Source organism: Loxodonta africana, chromosome 11, assembly GCF_030014295.1.
Source record: "Loxodonta africana isolate mLoxAfr1 chromosome 11, mLoxAfr1.hap2, whole genome shotgun sequence".
Lineage (NCBI taxonomy): Eukaryota > Metazoa > Chordata > Mammalia > Proboscidea > Elephantidae > Loxodonta > Loxodonta africana.
In genome coordinates, this window is record NC_087352.1 from 36,885,522 (window position 1) to 36,904,695 (window position 19,174).

The following is a 19,174-nucleotide window of genomic DNA, read 5'->3' on the forward strand; positions in this document are numbered from 1 at the left end:
TCCTAACCCTCTTTGGGTTTTTCGGCTGGGAAATCTGCAACTGTGCTTGGTGCAATGTGATGTAGCTCTTAAAGTGTAAAGCCTCTTGGGGGAAGGACTTTGTAATCTCTCTCCTATGGTGCAAAGTGGGGCATGCGTGGAGGAGTTTCTGCCTGGACAGATCTCCAAACCCAAGGGGACTGGCTCAGAGTGAATCTGTTCCTGCTGATTGCTGTCTGCATTCTGTGAGTAATAAAGACTCTGCCAACACTGTGTAGGTGTCTTGTGTGTACAATTCAATCTCACTGGATGGATGTAGCACCCATAGAGGAATGGATGTAGCACCCATAGAGGAATGGATGTTACTGGTTGGGTCCTTATCCTAGTAGTCTTGTAGCCTCTTGGGATCTTGGGACCACCTTTGAGGCAACCTGTGTATGCAGTGAAAATATATATATATAAATTACTGTTGATGATATTCAGTCAAACCACTGATGCAAAACACTGAATCTGTATCACATCTGCCAAATTTGCATATAAATATTATTTCAGAGAGTAGCTAACATACGTAATACTAGCCACCATGTTGCATAATTGATTCTTAATTGAGTGAATTATTAATCAAGTACATTTTCTCTGATACGCTCTTTACAAATTCATATCATTTTTCTAAGTATGAGATTATCTCCATATATAAATCCAAGAAAAATAAACTGATCCATATAATTTTCATGGGCATTTTAGCAGGAATGAAATCTCTATATGACAAATGGTATCAGATGACACCCGGGTCATTTTTGAATGTATTCCACATCATTATTTCCCATGATTGCCAGACAGCTGTCACAGTTATGTTAAATGTGAAAGGACATCTTAATACTTTCAGACACTGAGTGTACGGTGAATCATAATCTTCCAATATCACATCACTAGAAGAAAGAAAAATCAGAAGATCAGAAGATAGCAATTCTCTTAAACCTCAGACAATTATTAATGTGTTAATGCATTAATGCCTCTTAATGTATTAACTATTCAGATCTCTTTAATAATGGGCTCCTCTTTTCTAGTCATTCTAATCAATTATTATTGCATTTTTAAAAATATAATTGCTTGGTATAAAAAACTATTTTTAATTAATTTTATCTTAATATAAAATACCATTTTTAATTGGGATATTTTTTCTAATGAAATAAGATATTTTATGACAATTACAAGAAAAAAAAAAAAATCTCCAGTGTGGAAGAAACAATCAATGGACATTTTATTTTCTCAGTATACCGTGGTCTGGAGCAGTGCTGGCGCAATGGTTAAGTGCTTAGCTACTAACCGAAAGGTTGGCGGTTTGAAACCATCAACACCTTCTAGGGAGAAAAGACCTTGCAATCTGCTCCTGTAAAGATTTACAGCCTAGGAAACCCTATGGAGAAGTTCTACTCTGTCCTATGGGGTCACTATGAATCAAAATCAACCAGATGGCATGCAACAACAATAGAGTGGTCTAGAGATATGGTCAGATGCAAATTAACAGCATGTTACTATAGTCGTCTTACCCATGGCCCAGAGAATCCTCCAGGCGTTCAGACTGCTGGTCCCTGTGCAGCAGGCACTGCTAGTTGCCTACCAAATGCCCACCCTCCCTTTTGTTTGGGGCAGTACTGCTCCTCATATGAAATGCTCCCAGAATCCCTTGCAGCTAGAAGTCACTTTCTGGCACTTCTGACTGCTAAGAAGTCAATGGAAGCCACTAGAAGGACTTCCAAAAAAATTTGTCAAAAAGTTGTGCTTTGTTTTGCTTTGAGGATCTTTATCTTTCCACCTGAAAGTATAAAAGTATCTTGAGACACTTAGGACTGGAATCACAAGAAATTATAGAAATCACAAATTATAGAAAAGCAAAAAATTAGATGGATTCTGGGATTTTGTTAGTTTCCATTAAGTGGGCTCCAACTCATGGAAATCTTACATATAACCAAATGAAATGTTGCCTGGTCCTGTGCCAATTTCATGACCATTGGCATGTTTGAGTCCATTGTTGGATTATTTTGTCATTCCATCTCATTGAGGATTTGCCTTGTTTTCCCTGAACCTCCACTTTACCAACCATGGTGTCCTTTTCTAGTGATTATTCTTTTCTGACATCACGTCCAAAGTAAAAGAGCTGAAGTCTTGCCATCTTCGCTTCAAATGAGCGTGTGGTTTTCTTTCTAAATTGCCTTCAAAAGGATTATTTATAAAAATATGAGTGCTTGCAAAACTCGGGTTACTCTTCCAGGAATAATTATATTCAAAGAAACTCAGTGTGGTTGCTGTATTTTTACAGATAAAGCCATTTGGGTTGACAATTCATGGACTGAAAGAAAATTGAAATACAATTGTGCCTGACTAGAAAAACAATGGCTTTTCTGCCACTCTGTGCTGCAGACTGTAAAAACACCAAAAAAACCAGTGCTGTTTAAATTGTTTGTTGTTAACATTGCTAATGAGCTAGCTACATCTAAGTTGAAAGAGTTTGTCTGCTATTCCAGCAAGAAGCCAGCACCTCGCTAAAATTTTATAATATAAAAAAGACTTTTGCCTTGCTATCCTATCTGCTAACATGTGGGGTACCTACTATATAAGCCTCTCACTTTAATTAAAGACATGCATAATTAATATTTAAGGCACGAATTTTTTGTAGTAGGATCTGGGCAAATTGTTCCTTTAAGATAGATTTTAACAATACAAACAAATGGGTAAATTGATTATCCTTCCATGTTTTCTATATTCTCATTTAAATTTTATCTAATCATATGTGGCATACTTGGAAAATTACAATATTTTGAAAAGATGATATAGAATTCACTAATTATAGCAATAAAAATTCTTAAAGTATGAAATATATACTTATTTGTAACTGAGGAAGAAAGCAAATATGTGTATAAAAAACTACTTTTTTCCATTATATAACATTTAGATACATAAACAGCTAAAGGAGGATTTTATGTACTGAAAATGATTAAGGGTGATATGAGAAGACAATTTTTAACGCCAACCTGTTTTTACAATAAGGGAAATAGTGAAGTAAATTGGGCACCTTAATAGCTAACAAAATCTTCTTTCCGGTTCTTTCTGAAGAAAACCCAATTGTGCAGTTACTGTTGCCTTTTTTTTTTTTTAATCAAATCAATTTGATTCTGACTCATAGTGATCCTATGTGACTGAGTAAGACCGCCCCTTAGGGTTTTCTTGGCTGCAATCTTTATGGGAGCGTTTTTCCAGATCTTTCTCCCTCAGAGCTGCTGGATGGGTTTGAACCACCAACCTTTCAGTTGGCAGCCAAGCACTTAACCACTGTGCCACCAGGGCTACTTGTGTAGTCACTACCAAAATGAAAAGCCAGCTGTCAGTCTTGTTTATCTAAGCTCTCTAAGATAGAGCTTTATATCTGTATAGAGATTAAGTATATAATTATATGACTTGAAATGATTCCTAAATATATTTCTATAGCTCCAAAGTCAAGCAAATGTTTATTTCTATGATGATTAACCTTCTGATACATTTTACAAATTATTAAAAGACTTACTGGTATGAATATATTGACACTCGTTCCATTGAGAGGTGGGGCCTACAACCTCTTGGCTTGAATCTGGGCAGTATTATGGCCTTATCAATCAGTAGAGTACAGGTCAAAAAACCTTGTATCTTCTGCTTTGGTCTCTTAAAGGACTCTTTCCCCTGGTTGCTTCCCATTTGCAAGCATCCTCTGAAGCCAATCTCTGTGATACAAAAAGCCCAAGGGTCCTAGAGAGGCCACAGATAGGTGGTCTCTTAGACAGTCTTCAGACCAAGCCAGCCACAGCACTAATCACATACTGTAGAGATGATTCCAGGTGATTCCAGGCCTTGGGCATTTGATTCACCCCCATCCATTCAAGACTTTCCATCTGAGGACCTAGGAATTGGGGAGCAGAGACAGTCATTTCCACTGTGTCTGTCTCAATTCTGACCCATAAAATTTATCAACAAAATAAAGTGGTGGTGGGGTGTGTTTGTGTGTGTGATTTCCATAAGCAAAGGAAATGCTCAGAGAATAATTAGAACATGTCAAAGTTCAGTGAAGGTAGGCTGAAGGGCTTGTACTGGCTGAATTGGGGAAAATTGGAGGATAAAAACAATGACAGCAATGTACTATAACCCATTGAAGAAAATTGGAAATTACAAGTTCAAACTGATATGAATAAATAAATAATCTGAAAGTATGATAAGGAGTGGTTCATTTATATACTACCTCCTTGCACAATTCTTATTAATTGTAAATGGAAAATAGTAACTTCAGAGTGCCTAAGCCTGGCAGATAGCACTTCAATCAAATAAAGTAAACATCATCAGTAAAGAAGCAATTTGAAATACTGTGTTACCTGGTGGGATTCAAAGTGTAAAATGTAGCACCACTTCTGTAATACTACCTCCAAAAATGAATAATCTGGATCTAGCAATGAAGAAATATTAGACTGAAGGAGACTTAAAGAGGCATGACAATTAAATGTATGTAAAGTGCCAAGTGAAACTATGATAAATGATGAGCTGACAAAAGAGTGAAAAAAAAATTGTATAACTCTAAATAGCTTATCATATTCTCACAGGCTCCATATGAGGGGTTCTGGGGCAAAATATAAGAGCAGAAGACAATGTCAGAAAAAAAAGGCAGAATTTTTATCACTGTGAAGTTTGGGCATAAAACACAATTTCAGAATAGGTTGGATTCCTGGGAGCCCTTGCTGGCCCCTAGATAGAGGTGAAATAAAAATAGCAAAACAAAGCAGCAGCAGTAGCAACAAAATAAGAGTTCAAGCTAATAATAAAAAACATATCCTGAGAAGAAATAGGTGTGGTGGAAGATTGTTGCAAAAAAAAAAAAAAAAAGGCAGCCAATAGGATTTCTAGTCTACCAGCACAGTATCTGAGCTATGTGATTGTAGACACATGAGTTCAACTCTTGAGCATCAGTTCTATAATAGGCCAAGAGGAGACCATCTACCTTAACTGACAGCAGAAAATAGATGCTATGATATCATTTTCTTTCAGTTTTAATATCCAAGATTCGTGTTACTAAATGAACTAAGAGCTTCAAAACCAACTAAGCCATAGATCAGTTGTAACTTTGAACCACTGAAAAACGAATGTGTTAAAGATTACACGTCTCAAAATACGAATAATTTTCATAGCAGAGATGATGATTCCTCTATATCCTAAACACTTGATGTGAAAAACTATGATTTTAGTGATCATATGAATAATTCAATAACGTTAAGGAAATAGAAATATTAGTCTGAAACAGACTTTTCATTCACTTTATTAGGATTAATTTGTGATTAGTTTTATTATTTAGTTTCTTATTCTTTATTCAGTTAGATGCAAACTGAACACATTCATGAAGTTATAAATTCTGTAATTATTATATCTTGAGCTGAGCAGATCTTTCTTTCTTTTTTTTTTTCTAATGGGCTAACTGTCCTGAAAGGATAGAAAAGAATTGTTGAGAAATTAGCTGGGAAATCATAACACCCCTCAAAAATAGTTTATTTTTTTTCTTTTAATGCCTTTTGTGTAGGCCAACAAGATCACATATTGGCAATTTGATATGCTTCAACCTGTATAATAAAATTAATTTTTTTGAGATTTTATACAGGCGCACACACATATGCATAGATGTATATAGATATTTCAGAGACAAGACAATTTCATGTACTTTTTTCCTATATTATACATAATCTGGATTTTAATTAAAAACTCAAAATATATTTAAAAGAACACCCTCTGCTCATTTTTATTTGTTTATTTATATACTGACTATACTGTGTTCACAGGAGCCCTGGTAGTACAGTGGTTAAAGTGATCGATTGTTAACCAAAAGGCCAGCAGTTTGAAATCACCAGCGGCTCTGTGGAGAAAGATGTGGTAGTCAACACCCATAAAAATTTACAGCCTTGGAAAACCTACAGGGTTACTATGAGTCAGAATTGACTCAATGTTAGTATTTTTTTTTTAGTACTATGATCATCTGAGTTTTCTTGTTTTAGACTATCTCTTTTTTTAGGACTTAGAGATTTAAGTCAATGAAAATTTCAAAATGTGAAAGGTTTTTAACTCACTCAATCTGTCCTTTTTCACTCAATTTCCATGTCACCTTTCCTGCAAAACAAAAAAAGTAGCAACCTGTGAGCCATGCTTTTTAAGCTTGGATTTTCAAAAAGTACTTAACTTCCTGTCGTTTCAATCCCAGCCATGGCTTTTCTCTTCAGTGAAAAGACTCCCTGGCTCTAATGACCAGGACAAAATCAAAATCTCAAAAAGGAAAATTTCTTGTTTTCACAGAGATCCTAACCAATGTCCATGATTTGAATAATAAAGAGAAATAACGGCTTCAAGGAGGGCGAGAACACTTAGCATGAATTTATTTGTTTTTGTTGTTAGGTGCCATCCAATCAGCTCCTACTCATAGTGACCCCATGCACAACAGACTGAAACACAGCCTGGTCCTGTGCCATCCTCACAATTGTTGCCATGTTTGAGCCCATTGTTGCAGCCACTGTGTCAGTCCATCTCATTGAGGCTCTTCCTCTTTTTTGCTGGCCTTCTAATTTATCAAGCATGATGTCCTTCTCCAGGAACTAGTCCCTCCTGATAACATGACCAAAGTAAATGAGAGGAAGTCTCGCCATCCTCACTTCTAAGAAGCATTCTGGCTCTACTTCTTCTAAGACAAATGCACTTATTCTTCTGGAAGTCCCTGGTATAGTCAATATTCTTTGCAACGCTGTAATTCAAATACATCATTTCTTCTTCAGCCTTCTTTATTCATTGTCCAGCTGTCACGTGCATATAAGGCAATTGAAAATACCATGGCGTGGGTCAGGCACACCTTAGTCCTCACGGTGACATCTTTGCTTTCTAACACTTTAAAGAAGCCTTTTGCAGAAGATTTGCCCAATACAATTTGTCCTGTGATTTCCTGACTGCTGCTTCCATGAGTGCTGATTGTGGATCCAAGTAAAATGAAATCTTTGACAATTTCAATCTTTACTCCATTTATCATGATGTTGCTTATTGGTCCAGCTGTGAGAATTTTTGTTTTCTTTACGTTGAGGTGTAATCCATATTGAAGGCTATGGTCTTTGACCTTCATCCGTAAGTGTTTCAAGGCCTCTTCACTTTCAGCAAGTAGGACTGTGTCATGTGCATATCACAGGTTGTTAGTGGATTCTCTAATCCTGATACCTCATTGGTCTTCATATAATCCAATTTCTTGGATTATTTTCTCAGCATATGGATTGAATAAGTATGATGAAAGGATACAACTCTGATGTGCACTTTCCTGATTTTAAACCATGCAGTATCCCCTTGTTCTGTCTGAACAACACTTCTTTTTCTATGTATACTTTCCTCACGAGCACAATTAAGTATTCTTAAATTTCCATTTTTAGCAATGTTATCCATAATTTGTTATGATCTACACAGTCAAATGCATTTTCACAGTCAATAAAACAGGTAAACATCTTTCTGGTATTCTCTGCTTTCAGCCAAAATCCATCTGACATCAGCAATGATATAGCTTGTTCCATGTCCTCTTCTGAATCTGGCTTGAATTTCCAGCACTTCCCCATTGCAACCATTTTTAATTGTTTTCAGTAAAATTGTGATATTAATGATATTGTTGGATAATTTGCACATTCTGTTAGATCACCTTTCTTTGAAATAGGCAAAAATATGGATCTCTTCCAGTTGGCTGGCCAGACAGCTGTCTTCCAAATTTCTTGGTATAGATGAGGGAGCACTTTGAGAAGGGTCACATAACTTGAAATTATAGATGAGAAGACAATGATATTAAACTATACATAACAAATAGCTTAGGAATTCTCAATTCTGTTGGACCATGACACAAAAAGATGTCTCATGGCCAATTATATATGTATTACTGTTAAAGATGAGAGACAGCTCCCTTTGAGCTTGAACTTTATAACTATCATTTTTCATAACTATTTATAACTTATTTTAACTACTCATGACATTTAGTTGCAAGCTGAATACATTCATGGAGTTACAAATTTTGTTATTACTATTTTTTTATATATCTTGAGTTGAGCGGAGTTTTCTTTATTTTTCCTGACTTGATTTCAAGATGCTTCATTTTCCCCTATTATGCTGAGGCATGATGGAAAAAAGATGCTGTTTGCTTGTTAGTACCTACTCTAATTCTTTCTATATTAATCATCCTAGTGAATCTAGTGTACCTCTAAATGTATATTAATCCATTTAACTGGAATACACCACAGCTTTCACTTCCCCTATTTTATCTAAAGAATGGGCCAGATGTGCCCATGTTCCTAACTAATTCAATAATTTATATAAAGTTTGAAATGGAGACAAATAGCTAATATACACTTGAAAATTAAAAACTAATATTGTCCCTGTGAAGTGTTGAGACTTATCACACAGATATAACAATCAAGGAAATAAAAAAAAAAGTTAAATAACAGGCAAATGGAGAGAGCCCAGAAAAAGACTCCCTTGTATATAAGCATATGTGACCTATGTGTTAATGGGGATCACTGGGGAAACGGACATTTTAAGAAATAGTCATGAGATAATTTGGTACATAAAATAAATAACTGAACCTCTATTACACCTACCACCCCATTTACATACATTTCAGATGGATTTAAAATCAAATGTGAAAAAATTTAATGTGTTAACATTTTTAGAAAATAACGCAATGTGTATATTCTGCAACAAGACAATTTCACTCTTGCATCCCAAAATAAATTTTATGCATGTGCACCAGGATACCAAACCAAAACCAAATCCATTTCCATTGAGGCAACTCTGACTCATAGTGACCCTGTAGGACATAGTAAAACTGTCCCATAAGATTTCCAAGGAGTAGCTGGTGGATTTGAACTGCTGGTCTTTTGGTTAGCATCTGTAGGTTAGCTCTTACAACTGAGCCACCAGGGCTCCCATCAGGATACACATACACTAATTTTCATAGCAATATTTTCTTCTAAAAGTTTAATGCATATGTCCATAAACATGTCAATGGCTAAATAAATGTTAGTTGGTGGACTGAATCTACCCAGAGTTGCCCAGCAATCTAGGTTTGAAAAGTTAGCCATTGAAAACCATATGGACCACAGTTCTACTCTTATACAGATGGGGTCACCATGAGTCAGAACCTACTCAAGGGCAACTGGTCAACTGGTTATAATTATTTCAACAATGGAATAATATGTAAACATGAAAATGATAAACTCAGTCTCTGAAATAACGTGGTTGAATCTCGTATTAGTAATTTTGAGCACGAGTAGCAAGTCTCAAAATGTCTCTGAAATAACGTGGTTGAATCTCGTATTAGTAATTTTGAGCACAAGTAGCAAGTCTCAAAATAATGTATACAGCATGATTCAATTCATTAAAAGTTAAAAAATCTACAAAATTTTTTTTCTTGGTTTGGAAGTACAGGGTCACGGTTTCAAGGAACGTCCCAATCAATTGGCCTAATATTTGTTCTCAGTACTTCTGTTCTACCTCCTAGTTCATTGCATAGTGACTGGGGTTTTAAAAGCCAGCAAGTAGGCATCCAAAGTACAATAATTGGTCCCCATTCACCTGAAGAAACAGAGAAAGAAGAGTTTAGGAATCAGAGGAGGAAACTGAATTCATATCTAGTTGCCTCCATGAAGAACTACTCCCTTTGCCATGAGATCAGAAGAATTGGATGGTGCCCAATTACTGAACATTTTGCTCAAAGATTCTTTAGAGGAGTCCCGATCAAAAGGCAGAAAATATGGAACAGAATTTCAAATTCTCAATGGAATCCAGACTTTCTGGAACAGTTGAGGCTGTATGAACTCCCAAAACTATTGCCCTAAGATAATTTTTAAACCTTAAACCAAAGCTATCCCCTGAAGTCTTCTTTGAATCAAAAAGTAGTTTATCATAATTAGTAAAGTATTTATGCTTCGAGCATTGCGCTCCTTTAAAGAATTATCTATGTGAGATCAATTTGACAATGGCAACTCCCAAGGCTAGATAAGAAGCTCAGGGGACAATGAGTTTAAGATAACTGTGGTGGAGCAATGTGAAAAGAATAGTGAGAATGGTAGCACAATTTGAAGAATGTAATCAATACCACCAAGTTGTAGAGGTAGAAATTTTTTAAACGGTGCATTTTTGGCTGTGTAGATTTTCATCAAAATAAAAATAAATAGATATATACAAAACTAAAAAACACTTTTTAAGAATGAAAATATAGGTTAAAAAACTACGAAAGAAAATCTTAATACACAAGTGAAAACTGTAGTTATGTAGGAAGGAGCAATAGCGAGACAGGAGAGGGACATGTGGAGGGCTTCTGGGTGAAGGCAGGGCTCTATTCCTTAATTTAAGGGGTGAGTTTTTTTTAACATGGTGTTCCTGCAGGAGAAAGATGTGATAGATTGCTTCCACAAAGACTGCAGCTTTGGAAACTCTACGAGCAGTTCTACTCTGTCATAGGGTCGCTATGAGTCGGAATAGGCTCGATGGTAATTTTTTTTTTTAATCTAAATTGAAGGAGCCCCGGAGGAGCAGTGACTAAAGCACTGAGCTATTAACTGAAAGGTCAGGGGTTCCAATTCATTCCGAGGGAGAAAGATGTGGCAGACTGCTTCCCTAAACATTACATCCTTGGAAACCCTATGCGACAGTTCTCCTCTGTTTTATAGGGTCTTTATGAGTTGGAATCGACTTAATGGCAATGGGTTTGGTTTTTGTTTTTTGGAATATGGTATTTCCTTTATGATTATTTTTGAGCTTCACATGTATTTCTTCTATGCATTCTTATCCATGGCATAAACCAAAAAAAAAACCAAACCCACTGCCATCGAGTCGATTACCGACTCACAGCGACCCTTAGGACAGAGCAGAACTGCCCCATAGTTTCCAAGGAGTTCCTGGCAGATTTGAACTGCTGACCTCTTGATTAGCAGCCGTAGCACTTAACCACTACGTCACCAGGGTTTCCATTCATGGCATATCTCACTAAAATTCCCTAAAATAAAAATATTCATTCAAAGCTCAGAGTTGTAGGATAAAATGCAGAACTCATTGAGCACCTGTCTCAAAAGCACTTTTTACCCATCTATTATCCACAAAATTCTGCATTAAACACAAAGTGAAACAGAATGGACCTAATCTCCCATTTCCATAGTGCTTTAATTTAAAAAAAAAATTTTTTTTTTTTAATTTTACACATGGATCATAATTTAACCCCTATGTTAAGCGAGAGCAGGTATAATTGATGCAATATCTTAGTTTAAAAGTTATAAAAGGAGGGCCAAGAGAGATATTAAGATACTAGAGTCAACATTTGACTTTTTTTTTTTTTTTTGGTAGACTGTATTTTTTAGATCAATCTTAGGTTTACAAAAAAATAAGAAGACAAAACAGGGAGTTCCCAAATATCTCACTCACCTTTTCCTCTATTATTAACATCTTACATTAAAAAAAAAAAAAAAAAGTAGGGTACAATTCTTACAATTAATCGGCTGACACTGTTGCATTATTTTGAACTGAAGTCCGTAGTTTATTCAGGTTTCCTTGGTTTTTTTCTAATGTCTTTTCTGTTCTAAGATCGCATCCTGGTTACCAAATTACCTTTAATTGCCATTCCTCCTTAGGCTCCTCTTGACTGTGACAGTTTCCCAGACTTTCCTAGTTTTTGATGACTTTGAGAGCTTTGAGGATTACAAGTCATGTGTTTTGTAGAATGTCCTTCTGTTGGGTATTGTCTCATTACTATTTTCACCATTAAGGGGTCATGGGTTTTGGGGAGGAAGAGCACGGGGTAAAATGAGTTATTCATTGTGTTATATTAAGAATATGTAGTATCACTACTGTTTATGACTGTTGTTGTTGACCTTGACTGCCTGGCTGAGGTTGTGTTTGCCAGTTTTCTTCACTGTAAAGTTCCTCTTTTTCCACTTTCAATATCATAGTCTTTGGAGAAAGTCACTGTACTCAATTTACATGTAAGGAGGTCTACTTAAAAAAAAAAAAAAAAAACACTAAATACACATTTAGGTTTACTCAGATATTTATCCTTCCCAGTGCTCTTTATTGCTTCCTGAGTTACTGTTTTATCTATCCACTTGTGTGTATCAAATTCCAGTGAAACCTATGAGAGCTGGAACTCTACAGGACAGCATTGTTTCTTCCAGGTCTTGCAAGTTTTCTGCTTTTGACAGGGTGTAGTCTTACCGCTTTCTATTGCTTGTTTTAGTGGAAGATATTTGAATTTTCTTTCTCTGACTGGTTTTCACCTTACACAGGTTCCTGCTTTCACAGGTTTTACTCTTCCACAAATTTAGCAGCTTAAAGCAACACAGATTTCTTTTTTTCCTCCCATTTCGTGAGTCCACGCACAGGCTACATGGGTTCTAGGCTTAGCATCTCAACAGTCTGCAGTCAAGGTGTCAGCCAGGATACATGGTCACCTGGAGCTCAGGACTTCTTCCAGGTTCATTCACATGGTTTGCAAATTTTAGTTCCTGGTGTTGTAGGACTGATGCCTTCAGTGCCTGGAAGCTGCCCTCCCCCCTCCATGGGCCCTTCACACCATGGCTATTTGCTTCTTCAAGGTCCGCAAAAGGTCATTTCTTCTTCATATGAGAAACAGCTGAGCCAGGGGCTTAATTATTTCTCAAAAATTCTTCTACCTTTGCAATAAAACAACCTAATCATGGAAATGACATCCATTATATTCACAGCATCCTGACACATTCAAACACTGGTAGACTTTGGGAATCTTTGGGGTCACCTTAGAATGCTTCCCACCACAATTACATGCTTCTAGCTGGAATTATTTCTCTTCTGTGGGTATAAACCAAAAGAACCTGTTGCTGTTGAGTTAATTCTGACTCATAGAAACCCTAAAGGACAGAGTAGAACTACCCCATAGGGTTTCCAGGGCCATAATCTTTATGGAAACAATTGCCAGGTCTTTCTCCTGAGTAGTAGCTGGTGGGTTCAAACCACTGACCTTTTGGTTAGCAGATGAGCACTTAACCACTGTACCATCAGGTCTCCTTTTTATGTGTATATCTCACTAAACAAAAGAGTGACACACTAAGGCCCATGGACCAAATCTTTTCTCCTGTTTTTATTCTTATATGGTCCACAGTTAAGAGTGATTTTTATATTTTTAAATAATTGAAATATTTTGTGATTTAAAGAAGTTATTTGAAATTAAAATTTTATTGCTCATAAATAAAGTTTTATTGGAACTCAGCCACACTCATTTGTTTGCATGCATCTAACAACCAGAAGACAACCAATAAAAGTTAGGTCCTCCTCCCCATAGTATCCAAAGATTTCTTTCCTGAGAGAGATTTTGGTGCCTTTACAACATTGAAAACAGTGCTAGTTCTCTAAGAATTTACTCACTTAAAAATTGGAGGAAAAATTGTTATTACATGTGTCTTCATACACATCAACATCAGAAACGATGTAAATTTGCCCCTATTGTTGTTGTTGTTACGTACCTTCAAGTTGACTCTGACCCATAGGGACCCCATGTACAGCAGAAGGAAACACTGCCCTGTCCTGCACCGTTTTTACTATGTTTCAGCTCACTGTTGCAGCCACAGTGTCAATCCATCTCGTTGAGGGTCTTTCTTTTTTTTTTTTTTTTAATGACCCTTGACTTTACCTAGCATGATGTCCTTCTGCAGGGATTGGTCCCTTCTGATAACATATCCAAATTAAATGAGAAATCTCACTATTCTGGCTTCTAAGGAGCATTCTGGCTGTACTCCTTTCAAGACAGATTTGTTCCTCCTTCTGGCAGTACATGATATCTTCAATATTCAATATTTAGGCCCTTAAGGCCTAAATTCTTCAAGATATGAACTCTTCCTACTTCTCTACCCACTGACATTTTATTGCAAGTGCTTTATGCTTATACATCAGCAAACAACTGGAATTCTAAGAAACTGTCATACTGTTTTCGGATCTAAACTTTTGTATTTGATTTTGTGATAGAGATTTCTTACCTTTATCAACCACCCACACATCCTCTGAGACCTGAAGCATTCTTCTTTCATGTTAGTGCATGAACCTACGCTGGATTTTTCTTCACATTTTAATCTCTTCCAGGAAACATTTAGGACCCTGCTTTAATTAGATATCCCTTCTCAATCTTCCTATCAGAACACTTAACACAAGTGGGGATTTCCCTTTTTACAGACTCCTGAAGGTTCTTTGGGAAACCCTCGTGGCGTAGTGGTTAAGTGCTACCACTGCCAACCAAAGGGTCAGCAATTCGAATCTGCTAGGCGCTCCTTGGAAACTCTATGGGGCAGTTCTACTCTGTCCTTATAGGGTCGCTAAGAGTAGGAATGGACTGGAAGGCACTGGTTTGGTTTGGGTTTGGAAGGTTCTTTGAGGGCAAGGACTGTTTTCATGTAGAACACATAACAGTCACTCAGAACATATTTGTTATATGGAAGAATTAACATTATAAAATATATTTTAAGAATAAGCAAAGTCTAAAGACTTGAAATGCTGAAAAATTTTGGTAATATAAACCTGTGGCAGATCTATTTCTGCCCCATGCAAACTAAGTGAAAAATTTATAAACATATCAAAATATAGAGATATTCCTGGCTTTTCATCTGCCTATAAGTGTCTCAGTGAACTGCATGAGATCTAATTTACAAGGAAGCAAGATGCACATACATTCAGACTCAGAGATGAATGAAAGAAAATGGCGGACAGGAAGAACAGTGCTGGAGTCAACAGCCTAGCCTGAAAATAAATCTAGGAGCACCACCAATACAATCAGTTCACCACCGGTGAGAAAACACGTACCTTCACAGAGCTGCCAGGCGAATTAGGACAAAGCAGAGCTCCTCATTCCTCATCAGGGGGCACACCATAGAGTAAACATGCTGATTCACTTCTGGTTTCAGTTTTTTTTTTACCGTTATAAATAGTACAGTTCCATTAAACAAAAACTACCCGAACGCTCACAGTCACACCAGAAATTTTTTTTAAATATGTTAATGTCTAGTTATGTGCAAAAGACCCTTTGCTGAGAGATATATTTATACGAACAATAATTACTTTTGACCACATTTAAATTTCTTTAAAAAAAATCACCTTTAATGGACTGGAAAAACTAATTCTTATTTGACATAATATTTTACATTATTTGCATTTGTTCTCTCTCAGTATTTAATATTCATAGAAATTGTTAAAGTTTGTTTTTATGCTTCTTAAAATTCTTGTGGGAATAAAAAATACTGAACATTATTTTTAATATTAAATGAGATTTTGTTTATGTAGACAATGGAAAAATATAGCCTTGTGACTAATATTTTCAAATATTTTATGTTTTATCACAAATTCTTGCTTAAAAATAACTGTCAGTATTTGGGAGTTTAGGCTTTCACAACTGAGTTTAAGTAGTCACAATAACAAATTTTTGCATAAGAAAAGGATACAAATAAGTAGACAGAAAAACATCACCATAATTCTTCTCAATTTACATTTTCTTTTTTATTCACATATAACCTGCAGTTTTACTACTAAGCGATAATCAAAGAATTTTGAAGACACAATTGTTGCCAAACTATAGATAAGATGGTTTAAAATAGTAAAACTGAAAATGTCAATGTGATTGGAAAAAATAATAAAATTGGCAACATAAGGAATGTTTATGTTGGAATAACAAGAAACAAGAAAAGTGTACTTCTGATTACATAAATACCAAGTTCAATAGCATGATGTTTGTTTTTGAAAATGATAAGCAACCAATTGGACTTCCACAAGTACTTGGAAAATTTCATTTAGTTATTTTTAAGTGAGAGTACAGATTGAGAAGACATCACATTTTATCAAATAACTTATGAAAGAAAATTAGCTGTTACAAGTAGCGAGAAAGAAATAAAATTAAAGCCTATAAATATGTCTAAGATGTAAAAAGCTAGGTTTTATAATTTTGGAGAAGATAGAAGGATATTTACGTTGTGGCAATCTGTGCAAAAATAGGAGCAGGCTTTTAAAACTGGATGAAGGAACCTGGAGTTACTCTAACCCGGCTACCAAATTTTGGAAATAGGGAACAGTAGCCTTATTATAGTGTGACTTTCTTAAAAATATGTAGTGAGTTACTGGTGATGTTAAAGCTAGAGAACGAATCCATGTGTGCTTTCCAGCTTTCCACTTTAGTACACAGAACTCAGCAGTAATACTGGAGACTTGTAGATACACCTCTATATAACATGGAGGTCAAAGTTTCCAATGCAGCTCACTTCAAGTCGAAAATAGGATAGATATATGATCTTGAAAGTTTTATTTCAGGTGGTGCACCTAGAAAAAGAAAGAGGGAGATAAAATTTTGTCATGTGATCATACAAACAAGATTTTTATCCATGGTATATTCATTATAGTCTCAGAAAGTTGCCCCAGTGGTGAAAACTGTTAAGTTCTTGGCTCCTAACCAACCCATTCAGTAGCTCCGTGCGAGAAAGACTTGGCTATCTGCTTCTATAAAAATTACAGCTTAGGAAACCCTATGGGGCAGTTCTACTTTCACATGGGGTGGCTGAGTAAAAATTGATTTGACCACACCTAACAACAACGACAACATATTCTCAAAAACAGTTGTCAACATACAAGCCAATTGGAGATTAAGCAATATGAACAGAACTCCTTTATATGTTGTTGGCCAGAATATGAGTCACCATATATTTTTGATGTGACAATCAATTACTATGCTATATTAAAAGAAAAAACTGCACTCCTGAATGGGTAAGAAGATATTTGTTCCAGCACTGCTTTAGTGAAAAATATTGAAAACAAACTTACTGTCCTGCAGTAAAAGTATACTTTATATCCATTCTAGGAATATTATGTGGCTATTGAAAAGAAGAAAGACTAAGGTTTGTATTTATTGCCTTGGAGTAATGCCATTAAATGTATATTATTAAACATGAGAACAACTGGAGCACAATTAAAGAGCACGCTGACACATTGTGAAAAATGTAACTAATGTCACTAAGCAATTTGTATAGAAATTGTCAAATAGGAACATAATTTGCCATGTAAGCTTACACTGAAAACATGATATAAAATATTATCTAAAAATGGATATTGTTAAACAACAAAATCAAATTCTTGAGGAGTATTTGTAATTTTGACACCAATTTTTATTTACAGATTTTATGAGAACCAAGGTAGTAGCTGAATGACGCACACTATGCTGTTACCTTGTCAACTGTCCTCACTTTGCAGGCACAGCAAGTAACAGATAGCTTAATAGAATCTGTATTATTTAGAGGTTATGACAGGAAGATATTATTATGCTAATTCTGGATGATAAATTTAAGAAATGATTAAAATATCCTCTCAGGTCAGCGGTTTGAATCTACCAGCTGCTCTTTCGGAACCCTACGGGGCAGTTCTACTCTATCCTGTAGGGTCACTATGAGCCAGAATCAACTCATTGACAACGGGTTTGGTTTTTTGGTTTGGTTCGGTACTTGATGACACTGGGTCCATTATCTATACATTGTGATAATAAAAAAGATATAAGATAGCAAGACTGTATAAGAATGGAGGACAGACCTCTATTTGATGAAACAAAGAAACAAAGAAAAACTCATTGCCATCTAGTTGATTCTGACTCATAGAGACCCCATAGGGTTTCTAAGGAGCAGCTGGTGGATTCAAACTGCTGACCTTTTGGTTGGCAGCTGAATTTTTAACCACTGCACCACTAAAAAAAAGGGCTCCCTAAAAAGGGAATCAAAATATGCTCCTTTTTATTCTTTTAATTTTTTCCTCTGATACGAACATGTATTTCCCTTTTACTGTACTCTCTTTGCATATGAAAACACCAGATTTACTGAGGAAACACATGTACTATACTTATTAGCATGAGTCATGAGCCGTATTAAAAAATAAGTTAGAAGAAATATTCAACATTCACTTTATAAATGGAAGAGAAAGCATTGTTACTTCCATGTTAAGATAATCAGTATTACAGGAAGTCTTGAGATCTTGAGATCTAAATTATTTCTTAGTAAAAATTTAGGAATAAAAGCAGACTTACAAGGCAAATTAATGAGTATTAAAGTTGGATTATAAACCATTCCTCTTTGGGCGAGAAAGGAAAAATAAGATTTGATCACATGGGTAGAATTGAAATGAAAGATAGCAGTGAGGCAATCATTCCCTCACAGAATTGCCCAGCTTGTGACTGGATGTTACACAGTGTGCAATGTTAATTCAATATAATTTACAGATTCATTTCCTTAATTCTTTGAAAAAGAATAGTGATGATAAATTTACATATGCTAGATTTTCCGCTCTTTTGTTTCCACACCCTTGTAGCATCAGAGGAGTCATAAACCAAATGTATTGCCATGGAGTTGATTCCAACTCATAGCAACCCTATACAACAGAACTGTTCTATAGGCTTTCCAAGGCTGTAATCTTTATGGAAGCAGACTGTCACAGCTTTCTTCCACAGACTGCCAGTGATTTCCAACTGCCAACTTTTTTATTAGCAGCTGAGCGTTTAACCACAAAAAACGGATGAGACGAAAACATTGTAGTAATAAGATGGCATCGTATCAACAATCACATTAAACATAAATTTCAAAATCAAAAAGTTTTTATATTGGATATAAGAGCAAGGCCCACCTTTAAGTTGCTACAGGAAACCCATTTTAAATATAAAGATACAAATAGGTAAAAAAAAAAAAAAAAAAATCTAAAAAAAGATGGTAACATGCTAACTCTAAGCTAAAAAAAGCTAGGGTGCCTATATTAATATCCGACAAGTAGATGTCAAAGCAAAGAAGAATGCCAGGAATAACAAGGGAAATAACAAGGAATAACAAGACATTTCCTGATGATACAGGAGTAAATCCATCAAGAGGACTTAACTGCTCTTAACATGTATGTGCTTAATAACAGAGCTTCAAAATAGCTGGAGAAAAAACTGATAAACTGTATACAAAATTGGACATATCAACAGTTATATTCAATACTCCTCTCTCAGTAATTGATAGAACAAGTAGAGAGAAAATCATTAAGGAGATAGAAGACTTGAAGGATATCATCAACCAATTTGGCCTAATTAATATTTATAGAATCTTCCACCCAACAA

The 19,174-nt window shown here is 35.6% G+C and overlaps 1 long non-coding RNA gene across 1 annotated transcript; it reads right to left on the reverse strand.

The window, feature by feature from the left end:
• Positions 1 to 604: 604 nt before the first annotated feature.
• Positions 605 to 14,914, reverse strand: LOC111749636 (uncharacterized). Its single transcript, XR_002784841.2, has 4 exons — positions 14,866 to 14,914; positions 6,111 to 6,150; positions 3,542 to 3,910; positions 605 to 908 (listed from the first exon to the last, which is right to left on the reverse strand). It is a non-coding gene; the product is annotated as an uncharacterized LOC111749636 (long non-coding RNA).
• Positions 14,915 to 19,174: the final 4,260 nt, after the last annotated feature.